Source organism: Pseudophryne corroboree, chromosome 3 (genome assembly GCF_028390025.1).
Source record: "Pseudophryne corroboree isolate aPseCor3 chromosome 3, aPseCor3.hap2, whole genome shotgun sequence".
Lineage (NCBI taxonomy): Eukaryota > Metazoa > Chordata > Amphibia > Anura > Myobatrachidae > Pseudophryne > Pseudophryne corroboree.
The window spans coordinates 464,041,055-464,050,317 of record NC_086446.1 but is presented as its reverse complement, the minus strand read 5'-3'; the positions used below and the strand labels follow the sequence as shown (position 1 = coordinate 464,050,317).

Here is a 9,263-nt window from a genome sequence, read left to right as displayed (position 1 = left end):
TACATGATGTGGTCATTCACTGGTACCAGCGTTGAGAAGGTCACTCAGTCACATTTAATACATGTTGATGAGACCAGCCTTAGTGGCGGTGAGAGTAGCGTGAGTGGATCACATATTAAATTATTAATGTGAAAAAAGAACGCAAACGAGTTCAGACTTCTGCACAGCTTCTATGAGGCAGAGATGTAGTATACACAGTGCTACACTGCAGGTGCAGCAGGGCCCACAGGCTTAACTGCAGGCTGAGGGGGGTGCTAACTCCAATCTCCAGATCCAAATATGCAGGGCAGGGGGTGTATATAGTGGAAAACTGCTAGAGGGTTAAGGAGGAGGGCAGGATATACTGCCCAGACTCAGCAAACCTCTGACACCCCAGCAGTCTGGACACAGAGCTTGACACCAGGCTGCTAAGATGGTCCAGTCCCTGGCTCCAGGATCCCGGGTAGGCCGCTGCAGGGCTGGTTAGTTTAACCCACTTCACCGGGGGGGATCGGTGCAAGGCCACCACAGCTGTGGGCCTCGAGTAGGCCGCCGTAAGCAGGAGGATGGGCACCGGTTTCTGTACTTATGCGCCGGAGGTACGTCTCCAGCGGGCAAGCAGCGGTAATGGAGGCCGCGGCTTCCGTCTCCCCAGTAGGCCGCAACCCGCAGAGGCCTCCGACAGGGCTCCTGTCTCCGCAGCGCAACTGTGGGGCACAAGAGTCGGTGTTAGTGGTGGAAAAGAGGGCGAGTCAGCACCCGGAGAGCAGGTAATAAAACAGATAAGGGCACTTTTGGAAGGAGCGCAAACGTCTCACGTCTGCTCCGGAGTCCCGCCAGGCCACGCCCCCCTTGGCGACAGTATTTTGATGCTGGGAATCCCACCTCTGTTGGCATTTTGTTGTTGGTATTGTGGTCGCAAAGTGGATTCCAGCACCGTGATCCCGTTCGGCAGCATCTTAAGTGTGTCCCCATGAAACGGTATAGTATTTGGTTTACATTGGCAGCCTGATTTGTTTTTTAGGGAAAGGATGGTTTGAAAGGTTTATTTACATGGGGTGGGTGTTTACGTAAAAAAAATGGTGGAGGTCTGTCACACCCTACACTTCCATTTGGATACATTTTGCATTTTTCAGTTGTATTTAAGCAGAGAAAGTATTTCAAGTGCAATTGCAACTCTTGAAAATAAACCTTCAAACACACAAAGTGCAATATGTAATAAAGCCTCAGTGAACCTCACACCCATTGCTAAAATGAGCAATAATGAGACTAAATCATGCATTATGTTTAAAGAAAAAGTTTTCTTTAGGGAAAGGGGTAATTTTAAGCTTTTATAAAAAATAAATAAAAAAATAAGCTTTAGATTTTCTGTTTATCCGCCCATCCATTCCATTTCAGCAGCTATTGTGTTAGTGTTATACAATGACATGAAAAGAAAAACTCCATATTAAATAAGACATTTCTAAAATTTATTCTTAACCGTATATTGCAGTTTATGTACTTTACTGTATTTAACCTTTACTTCTGAAATGCAATTGTATGTCTGCAAAATGATTTGTAGTGTGACAGTTTACTGTCCAAATAGATAATTGCAGGTTAGCTACAGCTGCATTCCTACTGTGAGCTTTTGCTTTCTTGGTGCATTTTTCTTTGCATTATCTCCCCCTTTATAGTCTGCTGCAGGGGCGGATTGGCCCACTAGGACACCATGACAGATTCCAATGGGCTGGTCCCTTATCCCCCTCAGCCAGGCCGATTCACACTCAGGCTGGGCTGGCTCAGACTGATTCCAGTACTTGCGGTTCATTTGAACACAATCTGGAAGTTAGGCTAGCGGGCACTTCCAGGTGCCGCTAGCCGTGAAAAGTGGTGAAGCTGTTCTACCAATGGGGGACCTGGAGAAAGTTAACAAGCCCAGCAGCATCCTCTCTCTGGCCCCGGCCAAAAGTTTTTCAATGAGCCCAGCCCAGGAGCAGCAGCATAGCGATGATCGGAGCCGGGTTCACTGGACCCGCCGCCACCCTAGCTCCCACACTCTCTCACTGAACTAGCCAGAGCGGCAACTGAGCACTGAAGGGGACCCTGCAGAGAGGTGATTTTTAATTACATTATTTGCATTATCATGATGGTGTAAGGGTTAGGGCGTCCCCGGTCACAGTGTATGGTTTGGGGACTGGACAGAAGCAGGATGTACCTTGTTCTCAGGATGCCAGATGATCAGGCTGCACTCACAGCCAGCCCTGGGACAATCTCTAATGCAAAGTCCTTCAGCCCTATAGCTGCCCAATGTCTGTCCATGATGATGGTCCTATTTATGAAATGCGGTGACTACGTATGTAATGCGGTGTCTACGTATGTAATGCGGTGGCTATGTATGTAATGCGGTGGCTATGTATGTAATGTGGTGCTATTCGTGTTATGTAGTGCTATTTGTGTAATTCAGTACTATATGTGTAAAATGGTGCTATACATGTTATGTGGTGCTATTCATGTAATAGTGTGGTGGCTATGTATGTAATCAGGGGCGGATTGGCCACTGGGGCAGATTCCGCTGCATGGGTCCCGTTTCTATGTTTCACTACTTGTTTGTGCTCCCTCCCTGTACTGTGCTGTATGTAGTGTGTGCTCCCTCCCTGTACTGTGCTGTATGTAGTGTGTGCTCCCTCCCTGTACTGTACTGTGCTGTATGTAGTGTATGCTCCCCCTCCCTGTACTGTGCTGTATGTGGTGTGTGCTCCCTCCCTGTACTGTGCTGTATGTAGTGTGTGCACCCCCTCCCTGTACTGTGCTGTATGTAGTGTGTGCTCCCCCTCCCTGTACTGTGCTGTATGTAGTGTGTGCTCCCCCTCCCTGTACTGTGCTGTATGTAGTGTGTGCTCCCCCTCCTTGTACTGTGCTGTATGTAGTGTGTGCTCCCTCCCTGTACTGTGCTGTATGTAGTGTGTGCTCCCTTCCTGTACTGTGCTGTATGTAGTGTGTGCTCCTCCTCCCTGTACTGTGCTGTATGTAGTGTGTGCTCCCTTCCTGTACTGTGCTGTATGTAGTGTGTGCTCCCTCCCTGTACTGTGCTGTATGTAGTGTGTGCTCCCTCCCTGTACTGTGCTGTATGTAGTGTATGTTCCTCCTCCCTGTACTGTGCTGTATGTAGTGTGTGCTCCCCCTTCCTGTACTGTGCTGTATGTAGTGTGAGCTCCCTCCCTGTACTGTACTGTGCTGTATGTAGTGTATGCTCCCCCTCCCTGTACTGTGCTGTATGTGGTGTGTGCTCCCTCCCTGTACTGTGCTGTATGTGGTGTGTGCTCCCTCCCTGTACTGTGCTGTATGTAGTGTGTGCTCCCCCTCCCTGTACTGTGCTGTATGTAGTGTGTGCTCCCCCTCCCTGTACTGTGCTGAATGTAGTGTGTGCTCCCCCTCCTTGTACTGTGCTGTATGTAGTGTGTGCTCCCTCCCTGTACTGTGCTGTATGTAGTGTGTGCTCCCTTCCTGTACTGTGCTGTACGTAGTATGTGCTCCCTCCTTGTACTGTACTGTGCTGTATGTAGTGTGTGCTCCCCCTCCCTCTACTGTGCTGTATGCTCCCCCTCCCTGTACTTTGTAACGAATAAGGTTAAAAAAAGGGGTTTGTAGAATGAAAAATCAATAAAATCAGAAGTAGATTAAAGGCATGACAGCAGTGTCAGTAGACACTGAAAGTGGCCATATCAGTCCTTGTATATTCAGGGAAGGGCATTGTAGCAGCATATGCATAAAGTCGCAGGTAAACATTAGCATAACGTAAAGCAAAAGGAGCAGAGCCGGCCCTAACCAATATGATGCCCTAGGCAAGATTTTGGGTGGTGCCCCCTAGCACCGCCGCTAGTTCTGCAGGAGATGCCTGGCATGAGTCAGCTGGCAGCTCTGCTAACGTCGAGCGCCTTTTGTTTATGAAAATGCATCTTATTTGCATTACCATGTGACTATGATGCACAAGCAGCTTCTGCTGATTAAAATGATATGCAGCATGCTTATATTCTGTGTGCGACTGTGGCTGTATCTGCATATGAAATGCTACATTACAGTGATTTCCAGGAATACACAGCAACGTAGCGTTTTGTATGCAGATACAGCCGCAGTCACACACAGAATATAGGCATGCCGCTTAGCATTTTAATCATCAGAACCTGCTGGTGCCCCTAAGCATACCAAATGCCCTAGGCATTTGCCTAGTTTGCCTATGCCTAAGGCCGGCTCTGCAAAGGAGGCCCCAATTGTGTCTATCTCAGAATCCTCTTGACAGGCCCCTCCCCTTCAGACTCTGTCCCCATTAGGACTGCTTCCATAAATTTCTCAGGCTGGTGTTCGATCCCAATCCGCCCCTGGTCTGCTGTCAACAATATTGGCACTTTTTAATAAATTAAATCACACATTTTTAAAAAAAAAATTGTGTCAAATTTATTTACTTTAATATATACCATACTACACTATAAGATACATTTGATGCTGCACATTTATTACAGTAATCATAATTTTGTAGCCAGTGGCACCAAGAGGGAAGTGGAGGGAGCTTGTACTAATTACCCAAACTTGGGCTTGTTGGAGGGGCCTGGCAGTGGGCCCAGCGGGTATGGCGGGTCTGTGCCCCCCCTCAGGGCCGTCTTTTCGTATGGGCTCAATGGGCTCTTGCCCAAGGGCCCCAGGAGTATAAGGGCCCTATTCTGATAGCTGAGAGTCCCCTCTTTCTAGGGGTACCAGATTTTTGAAAATCGGCCCTGGGGAACCAGAGATATCGGACTTCAAAGCAGTGGTCCCCATCCGAGCCTGTTAATTACTCTACCCAGACAGATATCTCGGGCTCTGTATGACTTAGAGTTTTTCTGAGGGTACATTTCAAAATCTGTGACTCTCCACTTTCGATGGACACTGGCAGCTTGTCTCTACTATGCCCAGAACCAGAGATATCAGCCTTCCAGCAGCCGGTCCCTGCTCCAGCTCCACATGCCTAATATGCAGTTTTATATATTTGTTGGTGGATTGCTCTGGTTCCTGAACTGTGATATCCAAGTCCCAGTACCTCCTAACAGGTGGGACTCTCTAGTTTTTTTTTATCCCATTCAAAGCTAAGGAACTTGAGATATCTGCAGTCAAGTAAGCTGCTCTCTCACCAGAAAATAATGAAAATTAAGCCCACTCCACTATCTACCCCTCCCTTATGTATTAAACGCCCCATACCACCCTGGAAGTCGTGTACCGGGGTCCCTTCATTCAGCCCAATGCCTCCTTCTACAGTTTAGTGTTCTCCCTCCCGCCCCATCTGTGCAGTAAAGGAGTAATTAGCAGAAATTATTTCTCCAGGTCCTACATGCTGAGCGGAAGATAGAACACCCCCTACCACCCACGGGACATCAAAGCTGCCGCTGATAGCACCCCCCACCCCTACCGCTGGAGGATGAGTAGGGGCCCCAGGGTATTGCTGTGCCCAGGGGCCCACACTGCTGTTAAGACGGTCCTGCCCCCCCTTCTTATCTGTCAGTCTGTAGCACTGAAGCTTCTCTTTCCAGCCCAGCACACGCTGTGTGGTGGGCTGCGGTGGGTTCAATCCACTGGGTGCAGCAGCCTCCTCTGCCTGCAGTGGGAGGGGGGGGGGGGGGGTAACGATCACATTGATTGCAAATCGGATAGGTTTACACATGTTTTTTTAAAGGAGGCATGGCCACACCTCTGGGTCATGCCCTCCACTGCATTATCGGGGGCTGGACAGGCAGTATACAACCCTGCTTGTAGCCACAGATGTGTCATACACCTAACGTCAATATGCAATGCAGCGCAAGACTCCCAGCATGACTGAGCTGCTCCAAGCAGTGTAACATGCAGGCTTTTTCTTAAAGTTTTGCATCTTATTTGCATCGCAGATGCAACAAAGTACCACTCAAAATGTACTACTAGAGACACTGGGCTGTAACTCTAACTGCATAGAAATTTAGGGGGTGATTCAGACCTGATCACTGGGCTGCTAATTTTGCTGTCGAGCAATCAGATAGTCTCCGCCTCCAGGGGGAGTGTACATTTGCAGTGCAAGTGTGCGATCCCATGTGTACGCCGAGCTGCTAAAATCCACTTTGTGCAGTCTCTATGCAGCCCAGGACTTACTCCTACAGTGCGATGAGAAGAGGCTGATCGGGGTCCGAGCTGACGTCAGACACCATCCCTGAAAACGCTTGGGCACGCCTGCATTTTTCCAGACACTCCCAATAAACAAAAAAAGAGAGGGTTTTTGATCCTGCACCAACCTTAGATTCAAAGTACGTTATTAATCACATAGTAGCCAGAAATGGACATAGTTTATGGAAATTCCTATCTGTCCGTATGGCGGTGCGCCCAGAGTCAAAAAAGGAACAAATGTGTATGCACAAGAAAAGAAGTATGACTCTTGTTTGGGCGCACTCTTATTTTAGTATCTAAATGTCAATAGGTAACTGATAACCAAAAAATCCGGAGGTAGTCTTTGTTTCTGCTCTATGGGATACGAAGGGACTCAGTATGCCCTATAGGACCTATATATGAAAAAGTAATGAAAATATTAATATTAATGAAATGTTCAGATCTTAGTTATGCCTGGATAACCGCATATTGGAAGGTAGCTACATATTAAACTGCTTCCGTCTGCCAAAGATCTGTACAAACTGTGTTTGTATTAATGCACCCTTAGTTGGGTTGTGTAAGTGGGTGGGAAAACCCACAGTATAGGAAAATCTGATAGTCAACCCCTGTCATAGATAGTTCATGGCGATTGAGGATACAAAGGTATGGAAATAAAGTATAAGTGGTGATACTGCTGTTGGTGTTCTTCTAACAGGGAAGAAAAACCTCCTACTCCACTGGGTATTCCCTAGAGGTCGCCCATCTAGGTACTGACCCAGCCCGCCTTCGTTTTTTCTAACAGGGAAGAAAAACCTCCTACTCCACTGGGTATTCCCTAGAGGTCGCCCATCTAGGTACTGACCCAGCCCGCCTTCGTTTTAGTGAACAAGCCCGTGACCGGGTGAAACGCGTTTTCCTCATGGGCACCTGCCTGTCTGACCTTTGAATGGGTGATATCTGATACCTCATTGACTTAGAACCGATATCTAGCAGAATAACTCTGCATATATATATTTCTTGTGTTACTAAGATTGCTGGTATCTCCAGCCTTGTTATTTCCTCATGGGCACCTGCCTGTCTGACCTTTGAATGGGTGATATTTGATACCTTATTGATTTAGAACCAATATCTAGCAGAATAATTCTGTATATATATATATTTTTTGTGTTATTAAGATTGCTGGTATCTCCATCCCTGTTATGGGCATCTGCCTGTCTGACCTTCGAATGGATTGCTGGTATTTCCAGCCTAACTAGTACATATTTTTTGTGTTATCAACACTGCTGGCACAGCCAGCTAGGCTGTTTATAGACAGGTCCCCGATGGGTACCTGCCTGCTGACTTTTGAATGGGGATTATTCAATGCCTGATATTAGAATTGCTTACTTTAGCAAACTAACTCTGCAATTGTGAAACAGCTTGTGTCACCACTTGAAATTTATGTGTTAGCAGAATAATCCTGCATCATACGATAACTCGTGTCACAAATTTCTCGGGTATCTCCAACCAGGTTAATGATAAAAAAAGAGCACAGTGTGACACAACTCAGTGACATTTATTTAATGCCTGTTATTTGAATTGTTTACCTTAGCAAACTAATTCTGCAATTGTGAAACAGTTTGTGTCACCCTCAGACAATTCTCTAAACGTGTTTAATAGGGTCCCTTGCCCTTTATGGTTTTTTTGCTTTCCTAAGGCTAACCATCTCATTGACAGGTGCAGAGGGCCTATTCTAGCTGCCTCCTGCATAAGCTCCTATCATAGAAAGCAACCTCTGTTCCTGTCCAAATTGTTTCAAACAGCATGTGACAGTCTAACCAACAAGGGATTTTCCTTGTTTCCAATTACTCTATATGTCATCATCTCCTCCTTTCAGCACCCATCTTCCCACTCTATACCCCCTCCAATTTCCATCTGCCTTCCTTCTGTGAACTCTCATCCACGATTCTGGGGAGCGGGCCCCCCAGGAGACACGTCTCCTCAGTCTAACGTGGACAGCAGATTCACACCGATCCAACCGCTGCAACCTCCCTCTAACTGCAGCTACCACCCTATCCTATTCCAAACTCTTTCTGAAGAGTACTCCATCCTTCTGTTTCGGTGCACTCTCATTGGTGGCACAGGGTCAAATCTTTCTACGACCATACCCCTGCGCTCACGCCCAATCTCGTCCGATCTTGGAAGCTAAACGAAGGCGGGCTGGGTCAGTACCTAGATGGGCGACCTCTAGGGAATACCCAGTGGAGTAGGAGGTTTTTCTTCCCTGTTAGAAGAACACCAACAGCAGTATCACCACTTATACTTTATTTCCATACCTTTGTATCCTCAATCGCCATGAACTATCTATGACAGGGGTTGACTATCAGATTTTCCTATACTGTGGGTTTTCCCACCCACTTACACAACCCAACTAAGGGTGCATTAATACAAACACAGTTTGTACAGATCTTTGGCAGACGGAAGCAGTTTAATATGTAGCTACCTTCCAATATGCGGTTATCCAGGCATAACTAAGATCTGAACATTTCATTAATATTAATATTTTCATTACTTTTTCATATATAGGTCCTATAGGGCATACTGAGTCCCTTCGTATCCCATAGAGCAGAAACAAAGACTACCTCCGGATTTTTTGGTTATCAGTTACCTATTGACATTTAGATACTAAAATAAGAGTGCGCCCAAACAAGAGTCATACTTCTTTTCTTGTGCATAAACATTTACTCCCAATAAACAGTCAGTTGCCACCCACAAACGGCTTCCTCCTGTCAATCACCTTGCAAACGCCCGTGCAATCTGATTTTTCGCACCATCCCGTCGCTGACCAGTGATGTTGCTGTCCGATGTGCGTGCGCATTTCAGTGCATGCACATGCGCAGTTAGTAACTGATCACCCGCTGTGCAAAAACGCACAGCAGCGATCAGGTGTGAATCAGGCCCACAGTTTTAAACATGTACAAAGTCACAGATGCAACACAAGGAAACTAATTGATCAGTACAATATACTTGATTGCCCACAATAAAACTTTAAATAGTTGATTTACTAAATGATTGCAAGTTTCTTTAATTAGTTCTGTTCCAAATGTTTTAATTGCTGCCAGTAGCCCAGCTTTAATTTATACCCCTTACCGATAGGGTTTCATGAATGGCCTGACTAATTCATTTGA

General features: G+C 46.5%; 1 pseudogene; it reads left to right on the top strand.

Annotated features, from left to right (window-relative positions):
- Positions 1-8,229: 8,229 nt before the first annotated feature.
- On the top strand, positions 8,230-8,348 carry LOC134896825 (5S ribosomal RNA; annotated as a pseudogene).
- Positions 8,349-9,263: the final 915 nt, after the last annotated feature.